This window comes from Procambarus clarkii, chromosome 40 (genome assembly GCF_040958095.1).
Source record: "Procambarus clarkii isolate CNS0578487 chromosome 40, FALCON_Pclarkii_2.0, whole genome shotgun sequence".
NCBI lineage: Eukaryota > Metazoa > Arthropoda > Malacostraca > Decapoda > Cambaridae > Procambarus > Procambarus clarkii.
In genome coordinates this window covers 10071000-10086512 of record NC_091189.1, presented here as the reverse complement: position 1 = coordinate 10086512, position 15513 = coordinate 10071000, and the positions used below count along the sequence as shown (strand labels likewise).

Genomic DNA, 15513 nt, shown 5'->3' with positions numbered 1-15513 from the left:
ACTGAGATCCATAACATATAAAAAATGATTCACCACTGGACAATAAACAAGTGTAAACACCGAACAAATAAACTAATTAAAAATAAACACAACCGCGAATTAAATATCCATTAAAAACAAAAGTGGTGATTTATTAGCCACTTTATAACATACAATAACAACTTATAACTCAACTTAAAGAAATTATTTGGAACCATATAAAACACGTTTAAAACAAGATAAAACTGCAGTTATATAACACCTTCAAACTTCCAAAAATAGCTTAAAAAAATGTAACTAATACGAGAGGAAGTGATACCAGAGGTCATTACGTGAGTGCCATTGGCCGAGCGTAAGAGCCGCAATAAACAGTAATCACCAAGTTAGCTGCTGGACATGGGGGGGGGGGGGGCGCCACACTGAGTGCCTGGTCTGTACGGTCCTCGTGGGAGCTGTGTGGCACCTCACCTTCCCACCCCAAGATGACCAGGCCAGCCGGGAGGGTGGAAGGGACGGAAGGGCGAAAAGGACAGGCGGCGGAAGGGACTGGCAGACAGAAGGGGCAGGCGGTTGGAAGAGGTGAATGGAGGTGCGGGCGGAAGAGATGGAAGGGCTGGTGGAGGCCAGTAGCGGATGGATGGGAGGGGCAGCAGAAGGGGAAACAGGCGGGCGGTGTTGGTAATGTCTATGAATAAATATATCAGCAAAATGAAAGACGCGCTGAGGCAACTACAACTGCCTCGTCACAATGATCATATGAAGTATTGCTGTAGTCCTAAAACTAGAAATTAAAATACTACTACAAACTATAGAAACTATAACAATTCACAATTAAGTGCTTGAACTTGATTTGAACAAATGCCGAGCCACACAAACACGCTTCAACAAATTATACCACCAAGACCAGCACTCAGACGCACGCCACCGTGAGATTCGAGACTTGCAATTAGTATGTAATATGTCCAGTCATCCAAGGGGCTAAGGGGATGATCTTGTGATACTAGACCATTGATGGACTGATAAGGGACATAATGATTACAAATCATGTTACTCAGATCAGTGACCCTGGTCGACGACCGGGCCGCGGGGACGCTAAGCCCCGGAAGCACCTCAAGATGAGGCGTGCGGCCCAAATGTTCACAATCTGGTTGGGTCAACCGATTCCAGGAGGAGTTTATCTACGTAAGGTGATTATAAGGAGAACCCACTAAGCCATTACGGCTATATAGAGCAGGTGATCCAAGCGTGTCTTCAAAATATCTACGTCTATTCCAGTAATATTTCTAATACTTAGTGGAAGGTGGTTCAAGAGCCATTGTGGGTACAAGGTTATGCCCTCTACATAATAATACTCAAAAAATGTATAATACTGATAAACGAATAATTGAACAAGTAAACCACTCGCATCTGGGAAAAAAAGTGTGCCATTCCATGTGTTATCAAAATCAGCCACAGTTCAAGAGCTGGTCTACATCAGACTGACTTTGAACACGTACGACTATACGGTGCTCAAATTCACTTTGAACATACAAGTCTACGGTGTTCAAGGAATCCTCGTGGTTTCTGTCCTCACCACTTTCAAGTCACGCCAAAATGCAATCTTCGTTTTTGTATTAAAAAAACTCTCATGCACACCTTAGATTAAAGCACAACTTTCCCCATTTCCACACAGATCCTGGACACACACGGTACAGTAACTTGATAAGCTATTAACACCCCACACACGTACAGGGCAATAACGTTACCTGTTCCCAGCTCCCCGGCCACGTACAGAGCCATGATATGTGTGCCCTCCGCACCGTGGCCTCCGTGTCCAGTGAGAGCACGTCCGTGGACACCAGCCATTTGTTTCCCGCCGCCCTAGTCGCATAAATACCTTGGACATTCATCATTTGCTTTCCCCGGAAATGAAAGGTAAGTCAGAATCGTGCAACATACGTGCGTGCATGTTTTGTGTGTGAGTATTTACTATGTGTGCCTGCAGGATCGGGCTTTTAGCTCTTGGACTCCGTCTTTCTAACTGTCCTAGATTGTACCTGGATGGGGTCTTGGAAGTTCTTCTACTCCTCAAGTCCGGCCCGGGGCCAAAGCTTTGTGTGAGCTCGGTCCAACAAGTAACAAGTGTTGCTAGGAGCGTTATATAGTAGGAGTTATCTCCTAGTATGGCTCTACGGTTATCTTCTGAGTATGGGTCTACGGTTATCTTCTGAGTATGGGTCTACGGTTATCTTCTGAGTATGGGTCTACGGTTATCTTCTGAGTATGGGTCCACGGTTATCTTCTGAGTATGGGTCCACGGTTATCTTCTGAGTATGGGTCTACGGTTATCTCCTGAGTATGGGTCTACGGTTATCTTCTGAGTATGGGTCTACGGTTATCTTCTGAGTATGGGTCCACGGTTATCTTCTGAGTATGGGTCCACGGTTATCTTCTGAGTATGGGTCTACGGTTATCTTCTGAGTATGGGTCTACGGTTAACTTCTGAGTATGGGTCTACGGTTACCTCCTGCCTCAAAATATGATTGCTTCTGCTCCACACTTGGGTCGGTCCTACTTACAAGGCTTCAAATCGGCGAAGGCTCTAAATTCGCAAAACACCGAGGTTGAGTACTCACTCCGTGACACTTTATAATCAGGTGAAGTGCCAGGCCGTTGGTTTCGATCACGTACAGAAGACCTATGATTCATAACGTCATAGGTCTTCTCACAATGACTAGAACAGATCTAGTGACCTTTAAAGGTTCATTGGCGGATGTATAAGAGTTCTACAAGACACCACTTTATCTGGCCCAAATAATGCTTGGTGTGAGCATGCATGTCTGTTGCGTGTGACTGTATGCTTGGTGTGTGTACTCACCTAGTTGTGCTTGCGGGGGTTGAGCTTTGGCTCTTTATGAATGTGTGAATGCATGCATGTGTGTGTTCGAGAGCTTGCACAGAGTAACTGTGTATGTTGTAGCAGAAGATGTGCTCACTACTGTCAACAGTAAAGCCGTGTGGGAAAGCAGGCACCTGGCACTCAGTCCAACACAGGTGCCAGGCACCTCGAAGCCCTGATTCATCTTATAATACCCATCACTACCTCCACTAGTGTCATCTTTGATGAGATCTTTATCAGCTTGTCTTCATCCGCAATTATATCAAGTAAATTTACTGAACGAATCTAACTACAGATGGGAACTCACCAGAAATAAACCAGAAGAGTCGGCAAGCTCTGAAAAGATGAAAAAATTTAACATTAATATAATAAATGGACAAGTTTTCTTAAGATGAGAAATAATATAAATTAACAATAATTACAACACTACGGGAGAGATTCATATTTGCCATTTATACTGTGCATTCATGTCAAATGATTAACTCAACTGTTTCTAGCATTACAAATCACCTCATATATATATATATATATATATATATATATATATATATATATATATATATATATATATATATATATATATATATATATATATATATATATATATGTATATGTCGTACCTAATAGCCAGAATGCACTTCTCGGCCTACTATGCAAGGCCCGATTTGCCTAATAAGCCAAGTTTTCCTGAATTAATATATTTTCTCTATTTTTTTCTTATGAAATGATAAAGCTACCCATTTCATTATGTATGAGGTCAATTTTTTTTTTATTGGAGTTAAAATTAACGTAGATATATGACTGAACCTAACCAACCCTACCTAACCTAACCTATCTTTATTGGTTAGGTTAGGTTAGGTAGCCGAAAAAGTTAGGTTAGGTTAGGTAGGTTAGGTAGTCGAAAAACAATTAATTCATGAAATCTTGGCTTATTAGGCAAATTGGGCCTTGAATAGTAGGCTGAGTAGTGCGTTCTGGCTACTAGGTACGACATATATATATATATATATATATATATATATATATATATATATATATATATATATATATATATATATATATATATATTTAACAGTATGCAAAAACAAATCCGTAACTACAAGAACAATTCTTCCCAATTAAAATATTTCTTTAGATTCCTCTCTGTGTACTGACATCTCTGGGTCGGTACTTGGCTAATTAAATGTCGATGATGATTTTGAGAGTTGTACTCCCTCAGTGTGGCCAATGGCCAGCTTTCTCTCGTGGCTGCTAGAGGTTGTCTGCCTTGTTAGCCACTACATAGGGATAACAATAATAATAACCCAGCTACTTGAGTGCAATACCTGACCACTTGAGTGTATCATAAACCCATGAGAACAACTTGACACTTTCAATGACTCCCTTAGTCCTCCATACCCACAATTATCAACTTATTTCTCTCTCACTTATTTCCGTTTTCTCATCTTTCACCCTCCCCATCGCACTCAATTTTCCTTACTTTTCACTAATATCTTTCCTCTTATCTATCAAATTCCTGCAACCTCTCTTTTAAGATACTTTGCATGTCTACTAATTCTATCTTCAAGATTTTTTTCTCACAATCTCACAGCACACACCTCCACTCGCAGCTCTCTCTCTCTCTCTCTCTCTCTCTCTCTCTCTCTCTCTCTCTCTCTCTCTCCCGACACAAAGCCCTCCTACCTTGCGGTATTTCCGAGATCAATTTCCTCGCAGCCCTGACAAAGACTCGCGATAATGGTCAATTTATTAACAGTATTATTAACAAATTAATATTTAATCTTGCCTAATCTAAGTAATTTAATGAGTTGTTATTGCAGCGAGGCTGCTGCCCCATATTAACTGTCACACAGGATAGATAAAGATACTCCGTCACAATTTAGAACCCTCAAAAAAACAGAAAATTGTTCACTGTAGAAACCTTTATGTCCACAAATAGTGAGATTGTGAATTTGATGTTCTGAATTTATATTTTAATTTATTGATTAGAGATCTATTACAATTGAATACAATTCAATGTAGCGTTTATCGTTATAGTCAATAGTCACTCAAAAAATAAAATATTTACAGTGTTCTGAGGGTCCATCCGCAAAATGGCAAGCCACATTACCAAGTTAACATTACGACGCTCCAAAAGATTCATAATACCGTCATCAACACTTAAAAAGTCCATTAGTTTACTGAGCTCCCGTGTTGTCAACAGCTACGATGGGAAAGGAAAGCTGCAGGATTGCAAGGAGGCTGATGAACTGCCTACAACAACATCGTACACTGCGTGGGGGGAAAGAAAAGGAAGATTACAGACCATTTGAGCCACGCATCACAGCTTCAGCATTCGAAGAGAGCAACGATGAAAACGAGAAGAGGAGAAAGGGGATAAGGGCGTGAAGAGGCAGGAGCAGTAGAGGCAGGAGCAGTAGAGGCAGGAGCAGTAGTGACAGGAGCAGGATTTGAGACAGATATCAACAGATATCTGACAGATAACAACAGCGTTGACCAGACCACACACTAGAAGGTGAAGGGACGACGACGTTTCGGTCCGTCCTGGACCACTCTCAAGTCAATTGTGAATGATCGACTTGAGAATGGCCCAGGACGGACTGAAACGTCGTCGTCCCTTCACCTTCTAGTGTGTGGTCTGGTCAACATACTTTAGCCACGTTATTGTGACTCATCGCCTGCACTGTCAAGAGAGAAGTGGCGAGAAGGATCTCCAGCAGCCAGGCCACAGGAGTATCACCGCTATACAACACAGCTGCCTAAGGTGAAACAAAACCAGGCAAATCCCTTGTCACCATCCTCGGTGCTAAGCCCTTCTGAACACCCACCTGGAGGAGCAGCAGCAGCAGCTGGAGGAGGAAGAAGAGACGGAAGGCTCGTCTCGTGGGAGGAAAGACAATATCCGGTAAAAGGAAAAATAAGGACAGGAGAATCTGCCTTAGGAGTCAAGAAAGAATTTTAGATCCATGGAGATGGATGAGAGGAAAGGCTGGGCCGTATGAGGGAAAGACAATATCCGTTGGCAGGAGGGTGGGGGGACAGCAAGAGGGGTTGGGGGGAGAAAGATAGAAAGATAAAGAGAGAGAGAGAGAGAGAGAGAGAGAGAGAGAGAGAGAGAGAGAGAGAGAGAGAGAGAGAGAGAGAGAGAGAGAGAGAGAGAGAGAGTGAGTGAGTGAGTGAGTGAGTGAGTGAGTGAGTGAGTGAGTGAGTGAGTGGGAGGGAGGGAGGGACGGGAGAGGAAGAATAGGGGATAGAATGGACGCGCACTAAAATATGTTTCATCGAGATTTAGCACAATTACAACTTCCACCTGAACATTTTCGCAAACGCGTCGCCCTGAAATTTAATGAAGTTTTAAGACTGTTGACTTCCACGATTTCTCCAACTTTCCCAGTTGAGAACAACAGTTCCGCAGAGATTAGGTCAAGGGACTATAAAAAATAACAACTGCAACGTGAATACTGACAAACAACTGCAACAAATATGGATTAGCCCCCATTTGTTTACAAGTTTTTTATAACGCTCCATTTGGACGTGTTAAACTGTTGTTAATTGCCGTGACCTGCCTGTGATAAACAAAGCCACGTGAGCGATGCATACAACGCACACACTACATATAATCCAGTAAACAGTACACCAGAGTCTAGAAATTTGTGCCTTTACAGAGTCCAATGAGCATTTTTGTATGAATCCAATTTGCAGCGACAGCTGCTTATATGGGGAACTGGTCGCCGGTGGACCATAGATGCTGTCCTCAGGCCGGCAACACAGTGTGCTCGTTCAGTATACACTTAGACCAGTTCATGGTGGGACTCAGTGGCACGGGCTTGCTGTCGAATCCAAGGGATCAAGGCTAAGCTCTGGCTGTCAGTCATCCTTGTCGATGCCTGTGATTAATTTCATGATAATTCTGACCACTTGGACATGAATGTACTTCAATGTCCAAGGCAAATCGTTATAATGGAATCAAAGAGTGGAGTAAACATACTAACGGCAAGTCTTACACCAGACAAAAAAAAAAACAATGAATTATGCCATGATCCGGAGGGTGTTGAGAACCGTGGTGCGTCAGGGCCACGGTACAGGGTGGTGACGAGCCAAACACATACAACCATGCCTTGGAGTTGAAAACATATTCCCTCGCCACTATAACCACGTAAACAAACATTAACATCAAGATCATCCTGGCAACCATCCCTCTACTGGAAAGTACCTTCATGTCCAGCAAGGAAAAATACAAAGGTGTTCAACAGCTCCACTAAAAATACCACGAGACGAGCATATTTACAAACCTCAGAGAGAGAGAGAGAGAGAGAGAGAGAGAGAGAGAGAGAGAGAGAGAGAGAGAGAGAGAGAGAGAGAGAGAGAGAGAGAGAGAGAGAGAGAGAGAGACAGAGAGAGAGAGAGACAGAGAGAGAGAGACAGAGAGAGAGAGAGAGAGAGAGAGAGAGAGACAGAGAGAGAGAGAGAGAGAGAGAGAGAGAGAGAGAGAGAGAGAGAGAGAGAGAGAGAGAGAGAGAGAGAGAGACAGAGAGAGAGAGAGACAGAGAGAGAGAGAGACAGAGAGAGAGAGAGAGAGAGAGAGAGAGAGAGAGAGACAGAGAGAGAGAGAGAGAGACAGAGAGAGACAGAGAGAGACAGAGAGACAGAGAGACAGAGAGAGAGAGAGAGAGAGAGAGAGAGAGAGAGAGAGAGAGAGAGAGAGACAGAGAGAGAGAGAGACAGAGAGAGAGAGAGACAGAGAGAGAGAGAGAGAGAGAGAGAGAGAGAGAGAGAGAGAGAGAGAGAGAGAGAGAGAGAGAGAGAGAGACAGAGAGAGAGAGAGACAGAGAGAGAGAGAGACAGAGAGAGAGAGAGAGAGAGAAAGAGAGAGAGTGAGAGAGAGAGAGAGAGAGAGAGAGAGAGAGAGAGAGAGAGAGAGAGAGAGAGAGAGAGAGAGAGAGAGAGAGAGAGACAGAGAGAGAGAGACAGAGAGAGAAAGACAGAGACAGAGAGAGACAGAGAGAGAGAGAGACAGAGAGAGAGAGAGACAGAGAGAGACAGAGAGAGAGAGAGACAGAGAGAGAGAGAGAGAGAGAGAGAGAGAGAGAGAGAGAGAGAGAGAGAGAGAGAGAGAGAGAGAGAGAGAGAGAGACAGAGAGAGAGAGAGAGAGAGAGAGAGAGAGAGAGAGAGAGAGAGAGAGAGAGAGAGAGAGTGAGAGAGAGAGAGATTTAGAAGATGGGCGATACAACGCTTCCTCAAGTCCCTCAACCTCTTCCCTGCAACACCACGAATCCACGAATCTGTCCAAAGAGACCTCGTGAAAAATTGGATTCGGAAGAGTGGCCGATGGAAAGATTTCTCCCCCTACAACCAAGGTGGATCCGGGACACGGACATTACCAGCAAACCAAGGCAGCGACAAATGTATACAATATCAGAAAACCCGCGCACAATATTACCGCACCTCCGCCCACGATATTGCCTTGTTCTCCCCCTGGACCACGAGGGCAAGACGAAGAGCAGGAGAATAGTGTGAGAATGAGGGGAAAGAAAAAGTGAGGGAAAGATAATAGTGAGGGAAAGATAATAGTGAGGAAAAGATAATAGTGAAAGAAAGAGGGAAAGATAGTAGTGAAAGAAAGAGGGAAAGATAGTAGTGAGAGAAAGAGGGAAGAATAGTAGTGTGAGAAAGAGGGAAGAATAGTAGTGTGAGAAAGAGGGGAAAGATAATAGTGCTGAGAAAGAGGGAAATATAACAGTGATAGAAAGAGGGAAAGATAATAGTGAGAGAAAGACGGATGGAAATAAAGAGAAAAGTCAAAGAAAAAGTGAGAGGGAAAGAGAAAAGAGAGAGATGGGGAAATAAATATGAGACGTAGGGAAGGAGTGGACACACGTCAGAGGAACATTCCATATATATAGGTGGCAATCCACCCCTCCCCACCTCCTTCCCCGACAAGTTACAGCCCCGCTCCTGTGCCAGGTAAGTCCTTCACGGGGCTCACCATAGCCCGTGCTACTTACAACTTTTTGTTCCCAGTAGCTGAATCTTAAACAACAACAACCACCCCCCTTCCCTTAGTATTCTCATGGACACTCCTCAGCGGCGCCCCTGGGTCTGCCCAGAAGAGAGATGCCCTCATCGTCCAGCACCTAGAGTTACCAACAACAGATTGGGCACGGGCATGAATAGCCCGTAACCCAACAACAGACTATGAGCCAAACTATTGTAGCTGCCGCCGCCCATACCGTTCCCAGCGCTCTCCCTCCTACCACTTCCAGGGGAACTCCGATGATTCCGCTGGAAGCGTTGCTCTTTCCTAAATTTGTTATTATTGTGGTAATGTTCTGGTGTTTTGATATGGCTTCTACGTGCCGGCGGGGCTGCTGCTGTTGTTGTTGTTGTTGGTGCTGCATTTAGGTATTACTGTGAGGGTTGCGGTGGTGGTGTTCCCAGTGGACCTCTTCCTATTATTATAGATGTGTTATGGCTTTATAAGGTTCCATGAATGCAATATTGCTGTAATTACATTTATGTAATTCGCAATTCCAGGGAAGGGGAAGGAGACAAAGCACAAAAATATGATAATTTTGCAGACAAAAACAAAAAATGCTTTCATTACGAATTCATGGCTGGCAAATGAATGCATTACAAACAAGGTATTACGACAACTACAAACATCTCTGCGTGTCAACCACTAACTTCAAAGCCACCCCATGAGGTAATCAATCGGGGTGGCGAACAAGCACATTTGGGGCAAAGCAATACGTTCACATTTAAATGCGATGCTTACTAAGAGTTTGCTTACTGATGAGTTTTCTCTCACGCACTTACCATGGAAAAAAGATAAACGGTGTATACCTCAAACCTAACAGCTTTTCATTGTCCAGTGTCTTGGGTGTCGTCGCATTGTACTCGTGGCAGCACTGCTACTGTCACATTCCTTCTCTGGTGGCCCTGAAACCCTTGTATGTTCAGCCATATCAGGCCCTCCAGCCTCCTACGAGGGTTATCATCAATAAGACCAAGTGATAACGACAACCATGTAGTTGGGTCACGGGCATGGATGACTGTCAAGTGGTCACTTGTTCCAAGATTGGTCGAGTATGTTACCTTTTCCAGTACCGCCTACACAGTGGGTACGGGAGTATGATTATTACACACACCCACGCACCTTCACCCCTGCCCTGCTACCCCCCCCCCCCCCCCCACACGCTCGCGGCGCCGTGTTCTGTTCTGGACAGTCAGATAAATATCCAATACGACCCAAGAATATTGTGTGCACAGTACAGTTTGACTAATACAGTTTCTGTAAATATGCATATACACGATAACCCACACGTCCTTCCCTCCCCTCCTTCATTCCTTCCTTCTCTTTCTCTCCCTCCCTATTCCTCCCCCCTCTCTTTCCCTCCCTCCCTACCCCTCTCTTTCCCTCCCTCCCTACCCCTCTCTTTCCCTCCCCACTCGTCCCTCTTCCCAGCAATGCCCCTCGGCACATACACGGACGTAGGTACAAACTTCAGAAAAATAATCATGATGAAGTGGTCTTGGGGTGACAATAGAAGAGGGAGGGAGGACGGCAAAGGCATTCTTCCTCTCCTCTCTTCCTCTCTTCTCCGAGATTCCCTGTTCTCTGTCCTTGTTCGGTCGGAGCCGGTCAGCCGAGAGGACAGCACGCTGGACTTGTGATCCTGTGGTCCTGGGTTCGATCCCGGGTGCCGGCGAGAAACAATGGGCAGAGTTTCTTTCACCCTATGCCCCTGTTACCTAGCAGTAAAATAGGTACCTGGGTGTTAGTCAGCTGTCACGGGCTGTTTCCTGAGGGTGGAGGACTGGTCGAGGACCGGGCCGCGGGGACACTAAAAGCCCCGAAATCATCTCAAGATTACCTAAGATAACCTGTTCCCGTTCCCTGTCCTCCCACCCTCGCATCCCTTCCCTTGCTCTTAACATGCACTCTATTACCACTCTACTCTTCCCCTGCCTACTTCTTAACCCCCCTCCCCAATCCTTACTTTCAGGCAAAAGTAGCAGAGTGCCATTATAGATTTAAGCTTACAATGACACTTTAACAATAAACCTACTTGATGTAAACACAGCTATAATTTTTCCAGCTCGTGATTCACAACAGAACAATTGCACAAAAACATTTAAACGGACATAGAAGGCATCACTGTACTAGTTATTATTACCTTATCAAGTTCAAGTTCAAGTTTATGGAGACAAGAAAAAAAAACATCTCAAAGGGATAGAGTAGCTTAGGCTAATTCTACCCCCCTACCTTATCAAATTGTCTACAGTTCAGACCGCGAGCAGCGGCGTCGCGTCCACCAGAATGGGTGACCAGACCACCAACCAGGAGGCCTGGTCAGAGACCGGGCCGCGGGGCCACTAACCCTCGGAACCATCTCAAGATAACCGCAATGTAACGAACGTAAGACCATAAGAATGAAAATAACTGCAAAAGGCCTATTGACCCATACGAGGCCGCTCCTATTCATATCCCCCCAATCTCATTCATGTATATAACCAACGTTTGAAACAATCAACGGATCCTACTATTATTATGTTACGCGGTAACTGGTTCCACAAATCAACGATCCTGTTACCGAACCAGTATTTACCAGTATTCACATTAGGAAGGCATAATGAGAGGAGAGAGACCTTTATCTTGCACCATTAATAATTATTGCAGCTCAGCCAACGTTTCAACGCTCTAGACCCGTGTTGGGTCACAAACACAGCACCTGCAGACACTGCAAGGATCACCACACCTACCTTACCTACCTACCTTCCTTCTGCCTGCCTAAGCAGTCTCCCACAAGAAGGAAACAAAACTTAGAGTCATCGAGATCGATAATATCTACGTGCTAAAGCTGGGTACTGTGACTCGGTATAAATTCAATGTATTGTCGCTTTTATCAAATTTTACCCCAATTACAAGCGTACGACCATTTACAAATAACGTTCTCGATTTGAAATGATTCGGTACGCTACGTATAATGTTGTATTCTCTCACAACCACTCAGCACGACTCCGGGGGGTTGTAAATCGCACGTCTCTCAACCTAAGAGGCGCCAAACAATTGGCTGTTGAATATGCAGTGGCGCCCACAACTGGGGTCATTAAGAGCTGGTTTTTCTCCTTTCTAGTGAGGATTAAAAAGCGTGTTGGTGTATCCGATACGAGGCATAGTTGGCTGAAGTCTCAACAGCTTCAAGCTGCAGGCGTGTGACCCCGGGCACCTTGGTGGATGTACGGATTGGTGGGTGAATAAATTGATAAATATTGGGATTAGTGGATGAACAAGAACTAACGGATGAATATATATATATATATATATATATATATATATATATATATATATATATATATATATATATATATATATATATATATATATATATATATATATGGATTAGCGGATAGTGTAGATACTGGCGTATCCAAACTTGGGATGCCATACAAATGCTGATATATTTTAAGACTAGTGCTCTCTAGGGTGGAATATTGTTGCACTCTAACAGCCCCATTCAGAGTCGGAGAAATTACTGACCTAGAGAGCGTGCAAAGATCCTTCACCTCTAGAATGCACCCTATAAGTCATCCTAATTATTGGGATCGATTAAAAGTTCTAAATCTGAATTCTCTCTAGCGTAGGCGAGAGAGATACATAATACTCTACACGTGGAAGATTTTAGAGGGACTGGTTCCAAATCTGAACACAGAAATAACATCACACGAGACTAGTAGGCATGGCAGGATGTGCAAAATACCCCCCCATCCCCCCCGTTGAAAAGCAGAAGTGCAATAGATACACTGAGAGAGAACTCTGTCAACATCAAGGGCCCAAGACGTTTGAACTTTTCCGCTACACATAAGGGGCATAATTGGCCGACCTCTCACAGTGTTCAGGAGAATTCTACAAACAGCTCCAAAGGATACCTGATCAACCAGGCTGTGATTCTGTGACTCATACGTCAGGCTGCGAGCAGTCGCGTCCAACAGCCTAGTTGACCAGTCCAGCAACCAGGAGGCCTGGTCGAGGACCGGGCCACGGGGACGTTGAGCCCCGAAATCACCGCAAGGTAACCGTAAGGTATTGTTACATTTCTTCCTTAAACTAAATTTGACGAGTGTGTGTAAAAAGCGTTACTTACACTATATTATATAGTGTAATTATATTGTAGTATATATTAACGTTTTCTAGGGATAATTTGAGATTGATAAAAACAATTTATTGTGTTTGTTGGTGTTGTGGTTAGTATGGGACTGTCAGAAAAGAAGTGGAGAGACTGAAGCAGTAGTGCATAGTGGACGGTCCATAAGGTAGGTAGGAAATGGTGGTTTATGGATAGAGAAAGTGGAAGGAAGGTTCGAGGTGAGGAGAGGAAGAATACCGGGAGGAAAGGGGGGGGGGAGGTGAGGAGGAAGAAGGGGGGGGAAGGGGGAGGGGGGGGGGGGGAAGCAGCCACATGACGGTCCAAAAGTATGAAGATAAGTACTTGCACGGCTTCCATGTCTCCCCGCCACATTCCCTGCCACCTCCAACTCCTCCCTACCCATTTGTCCTACCCTCTTTTCCCAACCTTCCCCTCTTCCCTACCCAAATTATGCCTACTCCCCAACCCAAATTACAACTGCGACAGTCAGTCAGTCAGTCAGTCAGTCAGTCAGTCAGTCTGCCTGCCTGCCTGCCTGCCTGCCTGCCTGCCTGCCTGCCTGCCTGTCTGTCTGTCTGTCTGTCTCTCTCTCTCTCTCTCTCTCTCTCTCTCTCTCTCAAACTGTTCCTTTCTCCCTCCACCCCCGACTACTCACCCTACACTCGGAGCTTCCTACCTTCCTCCATAACTACTACTCCTTTCCCTAACTACCACTACCTTCCCTAACTGCCCCCTACCTTCCTCCCCCCCACCACCTCTGCCCCTATGCAGGTAGGCTCCGGCCTGCTCGGTGTTTACAGTGCTGTGTGTGTGTAAGTGCATCCTCGCTTCTGTGATCAAGCAACGAGACGGATAGATACGATTATTCTGCCTGATAGTGTGCCTGAACCGCTACAGCTAGAGGGAGGGAGGGAAAGCGTGTGGGCGAATTATATGGCCATTTCCAGAGCGGCAGGTCTGGTTCCATGTTGTAGTTTTCCTTGTGTGTGTGTGTGTGAGTGTGTGTGTGTGTGTGTGTGTGTGTGTGTGTGTGTGTGTGTGTGTGTGTGTGTGTGTGTGTGTGTGTGTGTGTGTACTCACCTAGTTGTGCTTGCGGGGGTTGAGCTCTGGCTCTTTGGTCCCGCCTCTCAACCGTCAATCAACAGGTACTCACCTAGGTGTACAGATTCCTGAGCCTATCGGGCTCTATCATATCTACACTTGAAACTGTGTATGGAGTCAGCCTCCACCACATCACTTCCTAATGCATTCCATTTGTCAACCATTCTGACACTGAAAAAGTTCTTTCTAATATCTCTGTGGCTCATTTGGGCACTCAGTTTCCACCTGTGTCCCCTAGTGCGTGTTCCCCTTGTGTTAAATAGACTGTCTTTATCTACCCTATCAATTCCCTTCAGAATCTTGAATGTGGTGATCATGTCCCCCTCTAACTCTTCTTTCTTCCAGCGAAGTGAGGTTCAATTCCCGTAGTCTCTCCTCGTAGCTCACACCTCTCAGCTCGGGTACTAGTCTGGTGGCAAACCTTTGAACCTTTTCCAGTTTAGTCTTATCCTTGACTAGATATGGACTCCATGCTGGGGCTGCATACTCCAGGATTGGCCTGACATATGTGGTATACAAAGTTCTGAATGATTCTTTACACAAGTTTCTGAATGCTGTTCGTATGTTGGCCAGCCTGGCATATGCCGCTGATGTTATCCGCTTGATATGTGCTGCAGGAGTGTGTGTTTGCACTCATGCCCGTGCAACCTCTTGGGTATTCCAATCACTTACCACTAGGAGACTCGAACCGTGGACCCCACGTGCGTAAGGTCGAAGCTCTATCGACCGCGCTATTGAGCAGTCTTAATAAGAAAAGTTTCCAGAAGTAGCATCCTGCTGCCAAACTGGAATTTTCGACTTTCCCCTGACTACTATGCTGAAGCCCAGAGGTTTATATATATATATATATATATATATATATATATATATATATATATATATATATATATATATATATATATAGGGCAACGAGTGCATTGTCGAGGGGGGTCCAAAACAATTCATTACTGAAGCAACATATAATGCACATTAAGGTTCTAGACAGGGCAGAAACCCAGGTGTGAATAATTAATTAAATATGGTAATTGCCGTGGAAGGTGTCAAGGCTTTACGACAGTCAGTCAGCGATGCCAGTTACAACAAAGAGGGGGGGGGTGTGGCGGGATATTGTGAGGAGCTGCCACTCACTACCTTTTGTGTAGTGGAATACACGAATATGTGCTGATGAGTGGGGGAGGTGGGAGTTAAAATATATATATATATATATATATATATATATATATATGAGAGAGAGAGAGAGAGAGAGAGAGAGAGAGAGAGAGAGAGAGAGAGATATTGTATTTGAATAAATACACAAGTGTAGCCTAAAGTACATGTGAACCAGTAGTAGGTGAACAGTGCCAGTGGTAGGTGAACAGTGCCAGTGGTAGGTGAACAGTGCCAGTAGTAGGTGAACAGTGCCAGTG

At 44.7% G+C, this 15513-nt stretch overlaps 1 protein-coding gene across 1 annotated transcript in view; it reads right to left on the bottom strand.

Annotated features, from left to right (window-relative positions):
• Positions 1-15513, bottom strand: part of LOC138349887 (protein hunchback-like) — a 370035-nt gene that overhangs the window by 251783 nt on the left and 102739 nt on the right. The window contains exon 3 of the mRNA XM_069339059.1: positions 3165-3193. The gene's annotated coding sequence lies outside the window, so the exon portion shown is untranslated. The remainder of the gene's footprint in view (positions 1-3164; positions 3194-15513) is intronic.